This window comes from Hemicordylus capensis, chromosome 4 (assembly GCF_027244095.1).
Source record: "Hemicordylus capensis ecotype Gifberg chromosome 4, rHemCap1.1.pri, whole genome shotgun sequence".
Classification (NCBI taxonomy): Eukaryota; Metazoa; Chordata; class Lepidosauria; order Squamata; family Cordylidae; genus Hemicordylus; species Hemicordylus capensis.
The window spans coordinates 198926108-198942145 of NC_069660.1; the positions used below are offsets into that span (position 1 = coordinate 198926108).

The 16038-nt window shown below is 43.3% G+C and overlaps 1 long non-coding RNA gene across 1 annotated transcript; it reads left to right on the top strand.

Moving 5' to 3' along the window:
* Positions 1–643: 643 nt before the first annotated feature.
* Positions 644–5435, top strand: LOC128322107 (uncharacterized). Its single transcript, XR_008305526.1, has 2 exons — positions 644–844; positions 4875–5435. It is a non-coding gene; the product is annotated as an uncharacterized LOC128322107 (long non-coding RNA).
* The last annotated feature ends 10603 nt before the right edge of the window (positions 5436–16038 follow it).

Sequence of the window (16038 nt, forward strand, 5' to 3'; positions counted from 1 at the left end):
AAATATTGGAGAGACTACACCAAAATTTTCAAACATTGTTAATGTATCTGGATTTTAAAAACATTGTTACTTTTTAAAAAACCACATAATTGGAGCTACATGTTCCTTTGGTGGAACCTTTATCTTGTCTTCAATTTACTTAAGGTAAAATTACTTTTTCCCTAAGCACTGTGCATTTCTGTTTTCAGCCTTAAAATCCATTACCGCTGGCAGAGAGTAATTAAACAAACTAATGAGATGTTATTTTAAATTACAACCTGACTTTCTTTTAGGCATCTTTGCAGTCAGCCTTAACTACCCTTTCTGCATTGTTGCATTCAGTTTTTGTCTTTGCCAGCTTGTTTTCCATCCCTTGTTTTCAGTGACTTACCGCCTACTTTCATACTAGGAAATAATTAGCTAAATATTTTAATTAGAGGTTTCTCAAAACATCGGCAGGGCATTCCCTAAATGGGAAGTTGTTTGATATTGCAGAAAACCTAGCTTGCTGCAGAGTGGAGTTCTGCCATATGAGAAATTGCCTTCTGCAGTTAACTTCAGCAACCGGGTTAATTGTATTCCATTCATCTAAGAGCACCATTGAGTGTGCTGTAGAGTCATTTAAATAGGTTACTGACTCTTTTCTGCATTAACTTTTCAGATGTGTGTACTAAAAGGCTCTCATCTGAAGATGATGCAATGCCATGGCCAATTATTCTGATGGGTGATGTGTGGAAGAAGAATGAATTGTGCCTTTTAAAATATGTCTTCCAAAAACCTGGGACCACTCTGCACAAGAGGTTAATGGCCAGTTCATCGCTTGATAACTGCAACAATCAATGATGACTTCCATGGGCCATCACAGGTATAACGTATAGATCATAACATAGATGAGACCAATTCAGATGCTCTAAATCCTCCACAGAGCTCTATCTATGGGATGCAATGAAGGGTAGAAAAGGATTTATATCCACGTGTGAATCAGCCCTAAGAAGGAATCAAGTTCCCCATATGCACATCTAAATACAACTGCTGGTGATAATGGAATAATTTAATCCCGATATATTTTTTGTTAATCAAGTATATGTTTTCATAGGAATAAATGAGGGTATAACTCCACCTGATGCACAGCAATGAGATTACAATTGGTGATAGAAATCATAAGAGATCTAACACAGCAGCATTTACAAGAGATATCCGGAGGTCCCTGAAAAATGTTGCTAGTCTTATTCAAACTCTTTTAGCTTTTCTTGGAATTTCTCAGTTGTTTTGTTAAGCAAGGGCTTCCAAAGTCACATCAAATTTCACTTTAATCTGGAGAAATCTGGTGGCAATTTCAAGATATACAAAATCTTCCTGAATAATGCTGCTAGCTTTAACAAAACACTTTAGACTTGAACATAAGAACAGCCCTGCTGGACCAGGCCCAAGGCCCATCTAGTCCAGCATCCTGTTTCACACAGTGGCCCACCAGATGCCAGTGGAAGCATTGAGGGCATGCCCTCTCTCCTGCTGTTACTCCCCTGCAACTGGTACTCAAAGGCATCCTGCCTTTGACTCTGGAGGTGGCCCTCCAACTAGTAGCCATTGATACACCTCTCCCCCATGAAGTTATCAAAACCCTTCTTAAAGCCATCCAGGTTGTTGGCTGTCACCACATCTTGTAGCAGAGAATTCCACAAGGGGATTATGTATTGTGTGAAAAAGTACTTCCGTCTGTTGGTCCTATTTTCCCGGCAATCAATTTCATGGGATGACCCCTGGTTCTAGTGTTATGTGAGAGGGAGAAGAATTTCTCTCTGTCCACTTTCTCCACTCCATGCATGATTTTATCGACCTCTATCATGGCTCCTCGCAGTCACCTTTTTTCTAAACTAAATAGCCCCAGGTGTTATAGTCTTGCCTCATAAGTCTTGCCTCATAAGAAAGGTGCTCTAGGCCCCTGATCATCTTGGTTGCCCTCTTCTGCACCTTTTCCAGTTCTACAATGTCTTGTTTTAGATGTGGTGACCAGAATTGTACGCAATACTCCAGGTGTGGCTGCACCATCATTTTGTATAAGGGCATTGTAATATTAGCCATTTTATTTTCAATCCCTTTCCTAACAATCCCTAGCATTTAATTGGCCTTTTTTCACAGCTGCTGCACATCTTGTTGACACTTTCAACGAGCTGTCTACCACAACCCCAAGATCCCTCTCTTGATCAGTCATCGACAGCTCAGATCCCATCAATGTATACTTGAAGTTGGGTTTTTTTGTCCCAATGTGCATCACTTTACACTTGCCAACACTGAAGCGCATTTGCCATTTTGTCACCCACTCCCCCAGTTTGGAGAGATCCTTTTGGAGCTCCTCACAATCTGTTTTGGATTTCACTACCTGAAAGAGTTTGGTATCATCTACAAATTTGGCCACCTCGCTGCTTACAGGGGACCTGTAGGGGACTTGCCTTAACATTGCTTAGGTGTTTTGTCAGAGCAGAAGCTTCACTTCAATGTTTTGTTAGGTGACAAAATCAGTATTCAATAGTTTGTATGGTAAAGGTAGAGTGTGCTGTCAAGTCGATTTTGCCTCCTGGCAACCACAGAACCCTGTGGATGTCTTTGGTTGAATACAGGGGTGGGGGAGAGAGTTTCCATTGCCGTCTTCCACGCAGTATGAGATGATGCTATCGCTGCTGCCTGATATAGGTGTACCAGCAGGGATTTGAACCAGCAACCTCTTGCTTGATAGTCAAGCATTTCCTCGCTGAGCCATTAGGTGGCATTTGCATGGTACTTTTCCCTTACAAACGAATGTCAATAGTTGTAAACCAAGTTCTCTCTGTCACTGCATCTCACTAGGGTAAATTTGGGGACCTGGAGGAGAATCAGGGAGAATTGATAGCAACGTAGGCCTCAGGCTTCAGGCCTGGATGTTGTCCTCAGCATGTGAGGCAGGATTGAAACCAGAAGTTTAGTAATTACATTCCCCATGATTCCCAGCATCAATTGGATGCTGTTGCATATGTTCACAGCACCCAAGGCCTACATTGGCATAAGATCTCCGTGCAACTGTGAGCTTTTGCTTGGGGAAAGAGAGACCATAGGAACATAGGAAGCTGTCATATACTGAGTCAGACCATAGGTCCATCTAGCTTAGTATTGTCTACATATTGTCTACCTTGGCTTCTCCAAAGTTGCAGGTAGGAATCTCTCTCAGCCCTATCTTGAAGATGCCAGGGAGGGAACCTGCAGCCTAGATGCTCTTCCCAGAGTGGCTCCATCCCCTAAGGGGAATATCTTACAGTGCTCACAAATGTAGTCTCCCATTCATATGCATCCAGGGTGGACCCTGCTTAGCTATGGGGACAAGTCATGTTTGCTACCATAAGACCAGCTCTCCTCCCTCGACCAGCTCTCCTCGATACCAGCCCTCGTACCGAGGGCTGACAGCAGGCAGGCGTTGATGGTGGGATGGCTATCAGGTGACATCCCACCCCGGTGACATTATTGAGAGTGCAGTTGGGCCCAAATTGGAATGGGACTGACCTGAAACAACATATTTTCATGCTGACTGATCTTTAGAATAACTTTTTTTCTTCAAGCCCATACTGAACTGGGAAGTTCACCTAGCTTCTATTGGAGCTGGTTTGTGTTCCATTCTATTTAGTTGATGTGGTTAGTGTACTGTTTAATTTATATTTTGTTGTTCTTGGCCTTAAATTGTGATATTAGCTTCTAAACTACCTAAAGTTGCCTTGACAACCAATATCTGGTTGAAAGGCTGGGTAGAAATATGAGTAATAAACAAATACATCTCAAGCCCCTCAATATTTCATCAAACTTCAGGACTTCTGGAGTATGGTGAACATATGTTGTACTTTTCAGATACTACAGGAGAATATGCAACCAGGGTTTGAAACTGACTACCAGGGGCTTCCCATCTGATGCCGCGAATAGATCTCGACCCCTTACTTATTAGGTAGTTTGGATGCTTTCTTCTCAATAAATGAGACACAAAGAGCTCTTTAAATATCTGCCTCCTGGTATAACTAGCAGTAAAGGCTTTGGCAAAGGTCTCCTCATGTTATGCATCTTAACTGTTCATGCCCATTTGCCTATGACTTGCCTCACGTACAAGAGTCAGCAGTGCAGAATAAGGGAAGGATGCTACTAAAATTTCTGTTGCTGTTAACATTGGTGGGAAAGAGCATTAAAGAGTCCTTTGCCTGCATCTCAGCTCAGAGAGTTTGTGGGCCAAGCCAATGTAACTGTTCCTTAATTCCTTGTTCAGTTAAAAACATGCTGCCTGTTAAAATGGGTCACAAACCAGCTTCTTATTGAAATACAGAGCCTGCTCATCAGTTTATGATAATCTTGTAGAGCAAATCCTAAGCAAAAACTATTCAGCTAGTTTGGTTGCATGGTTTGCAACACAGCCTGGGTTTTTTGACCTTGGACAATGACCTTAATGGCCCTCTGTGGACTTTATTCCTGCATGCATTTGGGAATTAACCCACTCAAATGAAGCAAATTTTAATTGATTTAATTGGCCCCTTGCTGAAGTCCTTACACAAACACTATCAACATAGTTAATGTTATTAGCGTCACGCCTTTGATTAATGTACTCAGTAGGCAAAGTTTATTTTTATTGGGTTAATTAGTTACAACATTCCTTAATTTAAGATAAAGCCATCATTCCACTCATTAAAAATTTGATCATTACTTTGTTTCTTCTTAATATAGTCAGATATTTGAGAATCCAATGTCATCTTCTTGTTCTTGGTGTGTTTTTTTAATGACTTCAAGTGGTGAGTGTGTGTGTTAAATTATCAGACTTGCTGAGTGAATGCATCTATACAGGCATTTTTGACAAATCTATCTGGTTGAAGTGCAGTTGTTTTTTTTTAAAGGGCAGGAGCTCCATCTGGTGGCTATGAAGAAGCCATATACATTTCACACTTATTAAAATAAGTGCATCTTTTCAAAGGACATCTCATGACCTGCAAGCCATATGGATCCTCTCTGCTTCTTGACACCTTCCATCCCTCTATTTGCAATTCCAGCCAGACAAAAAAAACAGGCAGTTTATCAGCCTTTGAATGCACATGGCTGATGGGTCATGTTTGGTTTAGCAAGCTGGGAGCCTGTTTCAAAGATTAGGAATAGCTGTCTTCCTTCTATGACAGAACCAAGCCACAATGTTAGCCATATATCCGTGTTCAGATGTAAAAGGCAAACAGAACACTTGCAAGATCAGCTCATTTAATTTCTGAGGACTATTCATTTCAATATCATATAACATGAACTTCACTATACATCAATATGCTTATTATAGTGAACTGAGTATTTTTGTGTGACAAGGATAATGCATAAGATGTCTGCTTTTTGATCCTTTTTATTGATAAATCACGGTCTCTGTTTTGTCCTCTGGGGAGATTTTGAGGGTGTCTATTAAAGATGTTGTTAATATATGCCATGTACTAGAATTGCCATTCTTCAGGTTTCAGTTATCTTCTCTTCAAAATTCTGAGTAGGCATGGGGAGGGGCCAGATAGACCTTCACTGTAGACTAATGCATCTCTGTGACACAGCATGTAATGCATAGCCTGCCATCAGGATCAGGCATAAGACTTGTCACTTTTAGTCTGGGAAAAAGACAGCAAAATAAGAGAGTATCCAATTCCATTTGGTTTCAGTATATGACTTTGATATTTGATTTCCACGTCTGATATGTGCACTCTTTGATAGTTGACATGTAATGTTATTTAGTATGTGACACTATTTCTAGATAACATGCAGTTGTACTTAGCATTCAAATACTGACAGTTTCCACCACGCCATCTCTGCCTGCCGAAAACAATATACAAGTGGCGAAAAATGTAACCTGTCACAAATTGAATGTCGAGGTCAAGCTTAACATTCAAAGTGTGAATCTGAGGTTTAAAAATTCACTTGCAAATGTCAGGTGAAACTCACATACATGTGAATATTTGTTTCAGCTTATTTAGAAACCGCCATTATGGCAGGGGTGGAATTGCTCTTCAGGGTGGGAAGTTCTGAGTGTTTCGATGGTTCGTAATTATTCTAAAGCCGGGGATTAATATAGTGAAACAGTTCCCCTGAACTTATCTGAGGCTTTGTGGATCAGAATTGTTGCCTACATAGTTCCTAATACTCCACTGGCAATAAAGATGTGCACCCATACGATCTGTGCTGCACAAAGGAGTGCGGATCTCTGGAGGCTGGGACTCATTTTCTCAGCCTCCAGGAATCCCATGCAGTGAGCATGGTGCACTGGGGGGGATTCCCCCGAGAGTCCAGTGCTCCAGGTGCCCAACTCTGTGTATGCTCAGGCTGCGTGCAGCCCAAGCCTACATATGACCCCGTTCCTGCGGTAAAGGGTGTGCTCGTGCCTTTTACCCAGGCAAAAGCCTGCATACAAAACTCAGGCTTGCAGAGGAGGCAGTGCCAGGATTGGCCTTGATCCCGGCACTGCATACAAGCAGCCCTACCCAGGTAGAGCTCCCCTAACCTGGGTAGGGCTGCTTGAGTACACACAGCCTCTTTCTCTTGGAGTCAAGCTGCCGTATCTCAACTTAAGCCCCCTCCTTCCGACACCCCCTGAAATATGGGAATAATAATATTGACATCTAATAACTGCACAGACTGCAGAAGGAATGTCTTGGAAGCAAATCGAATGGTATGGAAATGCTATGGAAATCCTAGATATTGTTATTGTTATTATTTTTATTCGATTTCTATATCGCCCTTCCAAAAGTGGCTCAGGGCAGTTTACACAGCGGAATAATAAATAAATAACATGGAACCCTGGCCCCAAAGGGCTCACAATCTAAAATTATGACAAGTTTAAAGCACTAATTAGTAGCAGTCATGACTAGATCCTTTTGTCACATGGTGCTAAACAGAGTGCTAAACTGGTGTCTGAATAACAGTGCTAAACTGGTTGTCTGAATACAGCAGACTGACTAGTCCTACCTTTTCTTCTTCTAGTCACTGGTGCCATTACTGATGGGATAGAAACCACAGTGAAAGCCAAGCAGACACTGAGAGACTCGGTATTGCATAGGTAGAAAACAACCACCAGAAATAGTTCTTGTTCGAAAGAGAAAGGCACATAAGAACAGCCCTGCTGGATCCGGCTCCAGGCCTATCTAGTCCAGCATCTTGTTTCACACAGTGGCCCACCAGATGCTCCCAGCTTTTGCCTGTGGGCTTTCCAGAGGCATCTGGTGGGCCACTGTGTGAAACAAGATGCTGGACTAGATAGGCCTTGAGCCTGATCGAGAAGGGCTGTTCTTATGTTCTTGTGTGCCTTTTTCTTTCGAAAAAGAACTGTTGAAGTGACTAATCTTTCTGCTTTTCAAGGCCGCTAAAAATACTGATGCCTGAGCATTCTAACCTTACGGACTCCTTTAATTTCCTTTGTGCTTGGCCAAATATCTCAAGTACAATTACTCACTTCAGCGCAGTGTATGGCACATTTACAAATTACCTTCCTTGCTATCTGACAAAGAACTGCACTCATTAGAAACATTTTCTTAAAATTAAAATTTAATGCTCAAGCATCAGTGTTTGCAAAGATGTACTTGATCCTGACAGATGTGATTTATGGTTCCAAAAGTAAATCTAGATTGCACTCAGCACTTCCATCACTTTTAATAAAGACTGATAAATGAAGCCATACGCTTTTTGGAACTCTCCTTCTTTTGTCGTGTGTGTGTGTGTGTGTGAATTTTTAAAGTAGATTAATTGGAGCTGTGGAGCAGGGATGGGCAATGTATGGTCTTTGAAAATATTGACTGCCACCAGATCAACTCTTTTGACCACTATGCAGCAGAGCTGGAGTAGAAGATTAGTGGGGCTATTCACACGACCAGGTGGGCAGGAGAGTGGCGGGTGGGAGGAAGGCTGCACTAATCTTACCTTCCCTCCAGTGGAGGGTGGGAGGAAGGCTGCACTAATCTTACCTTCCCCCCAGATGATCACACACATGTTTCTGGGAGCACGGACCATGCTTCCAGATAAGCAGCACACAGCTCTGGAGGCTGGGACGACACATCCCAGCCTTCGGGTATCCTACAATGTACTGTGCACCGAGCACAGTGCATTGGGGAACCCCCCCAGGAGACAGGTACTCTAGGCACACATATCTGTGTGCAACTGGGTTAGAAGTAGCCCGAGCTCACCCTCGATCAGGGAGCCAGGTTTAATGGTGCGCTGGCGCCCTTAACCCCAATTAGCCCAGACTGGGCTTCCCTAGTCTGGGTTAGGCTGTGTGTGAGAACAGCCTCAGTGTCTTGGTGTGCATGATATTAAGGGTTTTGTCACAGGCAAGAAGAATGCAAGAATTATCTTGCTGGATTAGACCAAGGTCCATCAAGTCCACCATTCAGTTTCCAGTGGTAGACACTCAGATGTCTTTGGATAATGCTCTTCCCTTGTAGTTAGTTCCTCTCATGGTTTGTTTACTCCCTCTATACAGAAAATTCTATTTCGGTATCCTGGTTAAACTATCAAATTTATTTCCCATAAATAAAGAATTGGAGTGGCCTATATAGGAACACCCCTCCGCACGCACACACCCAATTTAACCTGACCAGAACCCTGTATGGCCTGTCAGCCTGAATCTGAAGGAACAAATAGCCCACTATGACCCAGTGCACTTCCTGACTGAGCAGGAATTTGAATTCAGATTTGTCTGCCCATGACACTTTGCTGGTTCTTCTGACTCACTACACTGGTCTCACCCTTGTACCTACTGGCATTGAAATTTATCTTACTGGCATATGTGATATAAGCAACGACCTACAGGCAATGCTACTCCATATTGGTGTTGAGTGCTAAAGACCTAAGGATGAAAAGGCCATATGAAAGAATTGAGAGAACAGCTAGAATTTTGCAGCAGAAGTCTATGCAAATTGTTGGGCCTATAGGATCCCCTAAGAGTCCTAGGCCCAAATGGAGTTAACACTAGGGACAGTCCCTAAATACATTTTTTATCCCTTGGGTGTTTCCAGTGAAAAGTCTACAATAGAAAGCTGAGTTATTAGAGGCCCATTCACATGTTAGGTTCAACACTCATACTCGTTCACTCAAACAGTGAACACAGGTACAGAGCTTTACACAAATATAGCAGGAGCAGAGCCACCATTGGGCGACCGGGTTCAAAGAACCTGGGCCGCCACCCCTCAGGGGCTGCACTTCGCAGACCCGACCCCCCCTGCATCTGACATCAGATGCAGGCGGGGGAGGGACGGTTAAGCTCCTGAACAGGGCCGCACAGCCCCATTCAGGAGTTAAATGGCCAGCACTGCATTTGCAGCGCAGCCAGGAGTGGCTCCCTTTGCCTTAAAGGCAGGGAGAATCGCTTCTGGCTGCACAGCGAATGCAGCACTGACCCCAATCTAGCTCCCAAATGGGGCTGCATTGCCCTGTTCGGGAGTTCGATGACCAGCGCTGTGTTCGCAGCACAGCCTTTAAGGCAGGGAGAGCCGCTCCTGGCCGGACTGTGAATGCAGCGCTGGCCTTGATCTAACTCCTTGATCTAACTCTAGGCCAGCGGCGGCCTGTGTCCAGCCGCGGGGGTGGCCCATGTCTGCCCTACTTGCCCCTCCCTCTATGTCTGATGTCAGATGCAGGGGGGCGCATGTTCTAGCTCCTGCACAGCCCCGTTCAGGAGCTAGAACATGCGCCCCCCTGCATCTGACATCAGACATAGAGGGAGGGGCAAGTAGGGCAGACATGGGCCACCCCCGCGGCTGGACACAGGCCGCCGCTGGCCTAGCTCCACCACTGAGATACAGTCATTCACATGTTATGTTGAATGCAGGTACAGAAGTACACTTCCTATCTGGACCATGCATTTGAAGGGTCTGTATCCAGGTCTACTTTTAAAAGGAACAGAGGTACAATCAGTCACATAAACACACATGTGTGTATACACTCATACAGTATGAAGTCCCAATCGAGCTTTGAAGAAGTCTGCCGTGTGCTGCTGTTCTCATATCTCTGGTAGTTTATAGCACATAAAAGATTTTTTGTTGAAGTCTGCAATACACATTCCTCTTCTAGATCCCCCCAAGAATGCTTTTTTATTTCCCAATGGTGGCAGCTCCACCCCATGGCTACATGCAGTTATGCTCTCCAGCTTCCACCTTCGTATGAAGGCTGGTCATGTTGCCCTAATGAAATGTAACCAGTTGTGATGTATGGGGGAAAGGGTAAAGCTTTATGAAATCCCAGAGGGATTCAACAAAAATAACATAACATAACATAACATAATGTAAAAAAGAAATTAGTGTGGTGTAGGAAGCCTTGGGACTGATTAAGCCTCTGGTGAAGGCTGTTGAAAGATTTTTTTTCTTTGTTGGCACACCATGTATGGGATATCATGTGGCATATGCAGCCTTAGCATGCCAGTGCAGTCACTGCCAGGAATATACAACACTGCTCCTCAGTCCAGCTCTAACTGAACAGATTTAAAACACGTATTGTGTTAATTGTTTTTAACTGCCTTAATTGCTTTTAGAAGAGTTGGCTTTTAATGTAAACCACCTGGAGATGTTTCATATCAGGTGGTTTATAAATCTAACAAACAATTGTACCGAGCTAGTTGCATGCAACAATTGGTATAGGGCATCTGGAGAAGACTATGCATCCAAAGACTTATTGAGGAAGTTCAGTGGAGCCTTAAGGGCAGAGCTGTGCAACTTCAGCCCTCCAGCTGTTTTTGGATTACCACTCCCATCATCTGCAGCCACACTGGCCAATAGTGAGGGGTGAGGGGAGTTATAGGCCAACATCTACAGGAGGGTTGATGTTCTACAGCCCTGCTCGATGGATATAGCATTGTTTGTGGCTGTAGGTCTCTGAATCTCGTTTTCTTCTTCAGCTTGGTTTCATGCATGCATGGAACATGCATGGACACTTGATTGTGTGAACTCGCTTCCTTAAAAAAAACCCATGGCATTTTGTGGTGATATAATGGGCATTTTGAGATGATATAATCCAGGTGTTGTAATGGCCCAGGTCATCTCTTGCTGTTGCACGCATCAAGCACTGAGCATACATGGGGGGGGGGGGACCGGGCCTTTGAAACCACAACATAAAAAAAATCACCACCATTTTTGCCTTGAATGTTACTCTTTGTGGACCATCTTTCCTCTATTCACTGGTTCTTTCAGTCATCCAGTTTTGGAGTACCTTTCTTCATAGCAGCTAACTCTTCTTCTCCAGGGTGGTTTGAATCATATATACCCTTCCTCCCACAGAAGAATTCGACCTGACACACTTGTTTAATTCACACGGCTAGGGATAATTTACTGTGGATTTGTTTTTTTTTAACCATACATGCTGGGTGTCTCTCACATATTTGGATGTGACCTGAACCCTTGCTTCCTACCACAACAGTAAAAAATGCTGCCCCGCACAGCACAGCAGGCTCGAATCATTCCTCTGACGACCACAGACATCTTCAGTAGCACAATGCCCATTATCTTCCATGCAAAGGGATTCACAAAGCCCGCCTGAGAAAGCCTACATCCTTATTATCTTCCCTGTTCTTTCCTGTTGTGTACACTTTATCGAGCATCCGGGATGAGCTGAGCAGAAAGATAAGGTCCTGGCATCCATTGCAGGGTCTGCCTGGTGGTTTGTATTGTAGCTATAACAATGGCCTGAGCATTACAAAAGTGTTAGCAGGTTGTGTTCTCTGCATGTCTGTTGCTTTGTCTTTTGCTTTGTCTTGCTTGTACTCCTTTTCATGGAGGAAGACACAGGGAAAATGAAATGTCTCACCCTCATACGTGAATTTTCCATATTTATCTCTTTCAAGCAACATTCCCTCCTTAGCCTTTGCTAGCTCACAGAAAATAATAGGCAAGGGTGTGAGAGCAAACCATCTTGAATCTCCATAGAATTTAGTATACTAGGAGCAAAAGCATTTTTCCCCTACTGTTTGCCTCAGAACGCAGATCTTTTCCCAAAACATGTTTCTTTCTCTGTGCCTTGCTCAGTTTTTGAGCCATTCATCACAAGAGCTCAGCCTGGATAACAATATTTTACAACTGAAATGAAATAAAGAATATTAAAAAAAAAAAAATTAAAATGAGCTCATGTGTGAAACCAGGAGAAGGAAGCTCATCATTTTTCTGGCTCAAAGAACATTATTTCAGCAGGAAAAGATGTTGAATGAATTGATTCCACATTCACACAAATCAGTGTGGATTCCCATAGTTCATTGCTCGCTCAATTGTTCAGTGGAATCAGGGCCCCAGATATTGTCACATATACATTTTCACTTGCATCACATTGTGTCATGGTCCTAGTAAATAGTCACTAAATCTGCATAATCATTGAAGGCTGGTTTACCTATGCATGTACATCACTGGCTTTCACCTCATTTAATGACCCACAATTGAATGTGTGCTCTGGCTGTTGAAAAGGATAAATGTCAGTGCTGTTAAATCTGTGATGCCCCTTTCAGACATGTGAGGCATGTTCGTTGCTCAAAAGTTATGAAGTTTGTCACACTGCACCACTGAATCAGTCCACAATAGAGTTAAAGTGTGTCACACTGCACAGTGGAATTAGTACCCCTAAATCTGCATATTCACTAAGTCACACTTGTAGTTAACTTTTACATAAAGTGTGAGATTTGGTGAGATCAAGAGACTAGTTTCATTTTAAAAAGTGTGTGTGTGTGGGGGGGGGGAAGCACAGCAGTGCAAATGTTTGCTCATAAATTAATATTGATATTTAATTAATATTGTTTTAATGGTTTTAATGCTGTTTTACGATATTGTTTTAAACATTTTAAATTGTTATAATGTTTTAAACATTTTTGTTTTTGTTTTAACTAATATTTTACTTTCTGTTTTTATTTTGTTGTAATCCGCCCAGAGACGTAGGTTTTGGGAGGTATTAAAATATGTTAAATAAATAAATAAATAAATAAATAAATAAATAAATAAATAAATAAATAAATAAATAATAAAAGGGCTAATACAAGAATATGGATAACACAAAAGGCACACAGGACTCAGATGCATGTGTGAACACTTTCTGTTTGAAAATAAATGTGCAGTGGATTTGTTGAAAGCATGGAATATTAAAATGTGGCTGCCCAAATGTTTTGGATTTTTTGTCTGGAACTGCAATAGCTGGTCTAAATCCTGCCCCCTGCTGCCTTTTGTTTTTGTTAGAAAACTTAGGTGGCAGTCTCAATAAAAGCACTGGTTGACATCCAGATCAGTGGTCCATGGATGCAGCAGGAACGGCATCCTTGCAGAGAAAGGCAGCTATCAATGCTGGCAGAGGCTTCCTGAGCAGCCAAGCACACACAGGAGGGAGGGAGAAGTGATTTCCACTGATATCCCCCACCTTCAGAAGTGCTCTTTGCCCTCGAAAAAATATGTCTCTGGAGAACAGTGCAATCATTGGGGGCGTATTTCGGGAAGGCACTTATGAAGGCCTTATGAAGGAGATCAGTGGAAATAACTCAACCCCCCACCCCATGCATGCTCTCTGCTGCTCATGAAACCTTTGGCTGTAAGAACACAGCTGCTGCTGCTGCTGCTGCTAGGGATGTGCACGGAACCGCGGCAGAGAGGCTTGAAGGCGGCGGGGGTCTCTCTTTAAGTGTGGGGGAGGATGCACTTACCTCTCCCACTGCTTCCCCCCTCCCCGTCGGCGTCCGTGTTTTACAAAGCCGATCGGGGCAGCAGCGTACCTCCCTGCCACCCAGTTGCCCTCGTCTTCTGGATATGACCATAAGTCGCCAACCGGCCTGCGTGTGCAGGGATGAGTGCACGCATGTTGCGCACGCGCTCACGTCAGCCCGCGCAGGCGCATTGTAAAACATGCAATGTGCACATGCACTTTGTAAAACACAATGAGGGGAAAGTAGCAGGAGGGTAAGTGCACCCACCCCCACTCTTAAAGAGAGACCCCCGCCGCTTTCGAACCGGTTCGGAGGCCCATAAAGGGCCTCCAAACTCGTTCCGTGCACATCCCTAGCTGCTGCTGCTTTGGCTGTAAAGATAAGGAAGATGAGTAAGGAAGAGCTGCTGTTTGGGGTGTGTAAGGAGTTCACACTCTGTGAGCTCTCCCATTATAGCCTTGCCCAGGCTGGAAATTTAAGGGTGGTGGCTTCAATGTGAAGCCCAGCCATTTCCAATAAGCATGACATCTCTTCCATCAGTGCTTGGTGAGCACTCAGTACAGGATGGCTCTGTACAGGTTGTTGTGGGGAGAAAGTGTACAGTACTACAACAATATTCTGCTCCATGTTTGATTTGTGTGGCATACAGAGACCCTTTCTGGGTTTTGTCTCCTCATCGCATTATCTCCTGACTGGATAATACCTTGCAGAAAGGGAGAAGAGGTCTATCATCAGCTACTAGTTGAAGGGCTATAGGCCACCTACAGCCTCAAAGGCAGGATGCCTCTGAGTACCAGTTGCAGGGGAGTAACAGCAGGAGAGATGGCATGCCCTCAACTCCTGCCTATGGCTCCCAGTTGCATCTGGTGGGCCACTCTGTGAAACAAGATGCTGAACTAGATGGGCCTTGGGCCTGATCCAGCAGGGCTATTCTTATGTTCCTATGTTCTTATGATACAGCTCCTTACACCACTGCTTGAGGAGTCCTTGATCTTCTGCAGAGTTCTCAAGCCACTGCTCTGGATAACAGCCATTGAAATCTCTCTGAGGGCCAAGTTAGATGTGATGTTAAACATGTCATCATGTAATTTGGGGATTTTTTAAAAAAAAACTTTAAATAGCAGCTCATTCAGACTGGAATGTTTCACCCTTTAATTGTGCTCCATTTCCCCACCAAACGTTATATCTTCAAGTGTGCAGTGGGCCCTCCAAGGCACCATTTTCTTCAGTGGCATCTCCAGGGCCCTTAGCAACATCAGTGAGGTGTTTTCCAGTAGGAAAATGGCATGGAACAAAGCTTAATAAACCTTAGCTTCTGTGATATGGTTCTGCTCTAGAATGGGCTTCCATGCAGCTAATAGCATTATTTCATTTGGAAAGTTTTTTAATGTTAAAATGACTCATTTAAAGTCACATCTGGTTTGGTCCTTAATCCAGGATCAGCACATATGTAGAGCTCTCAAATACTTTCAAATGATGCTTGGGGTGAGTTGCAGCTAAGAAGAACCATAAATGAGGAGCAACCACCATCAATGTATATCTATAATCCCTCAAAATGAAACTTGGTGTGCTGAAGAAGGATGACATTTTTGATTTCTGCAGCCATGAGGGGAAAAGAAAAGGTAAGATATAAAACAAACTGCAGCGTGATATCTGATGTAAAGACAGAGATAACAGCAGAACAGGGTATGCACATTTACAACATAATTTGCTGTTTGAAGTTCAAACTCCTGTTTGACCTTGACACTCGTTTTCAAATCAGGGAAGAAAAAATTAAAATACATTGTGATGGGTTACATATGCCTTGGGCACTGAAATATCAGAATGAAAGTTAGTGTGCATGTTCAGGACAAAATCAGAAATGTCATGAGCTTGACCCCTGCATGCTTATTCAAGGGAGGCAGTGGCAATTGAGGGCCTTCAAACATGGTGCTTTACTAGAGCATAAATTAGCACTTAGTGCCACCAAAAGACTGTTTTGATCATCATGGCAGAACCAAGAGAAGAAGGAGAATCAGTTTTGCAGATCTGTAATGAGGCTGTTTAACGATTCATGCTTGAATAGTATAATTGGGTTTGACACTGTTTCTTCTTGGTTCAGCTTCTTTTATTTATTTATTACCTCGATGCCTCACCTTTTTCCTGTCGTGGAGTTCAGGGTGACATACATGGGGTTCCCATTTGGTATTGATCAAACCTCAACCTGCTTAACCCAAGGTGGCTATATCAGTATACACCAGGCCTTTTATGACTTCAGAAGCAACTCTGCATAACTTGTTACCCCACAAGCTGAATGCAGCTCATCGACCAAGCGGTTGGCAACTCTCCAGTTACAGTCTGGAGTCATAGAATCATGAAGTTGGAGAGGGCCTTGTAAGTTATCCAGTCTAATC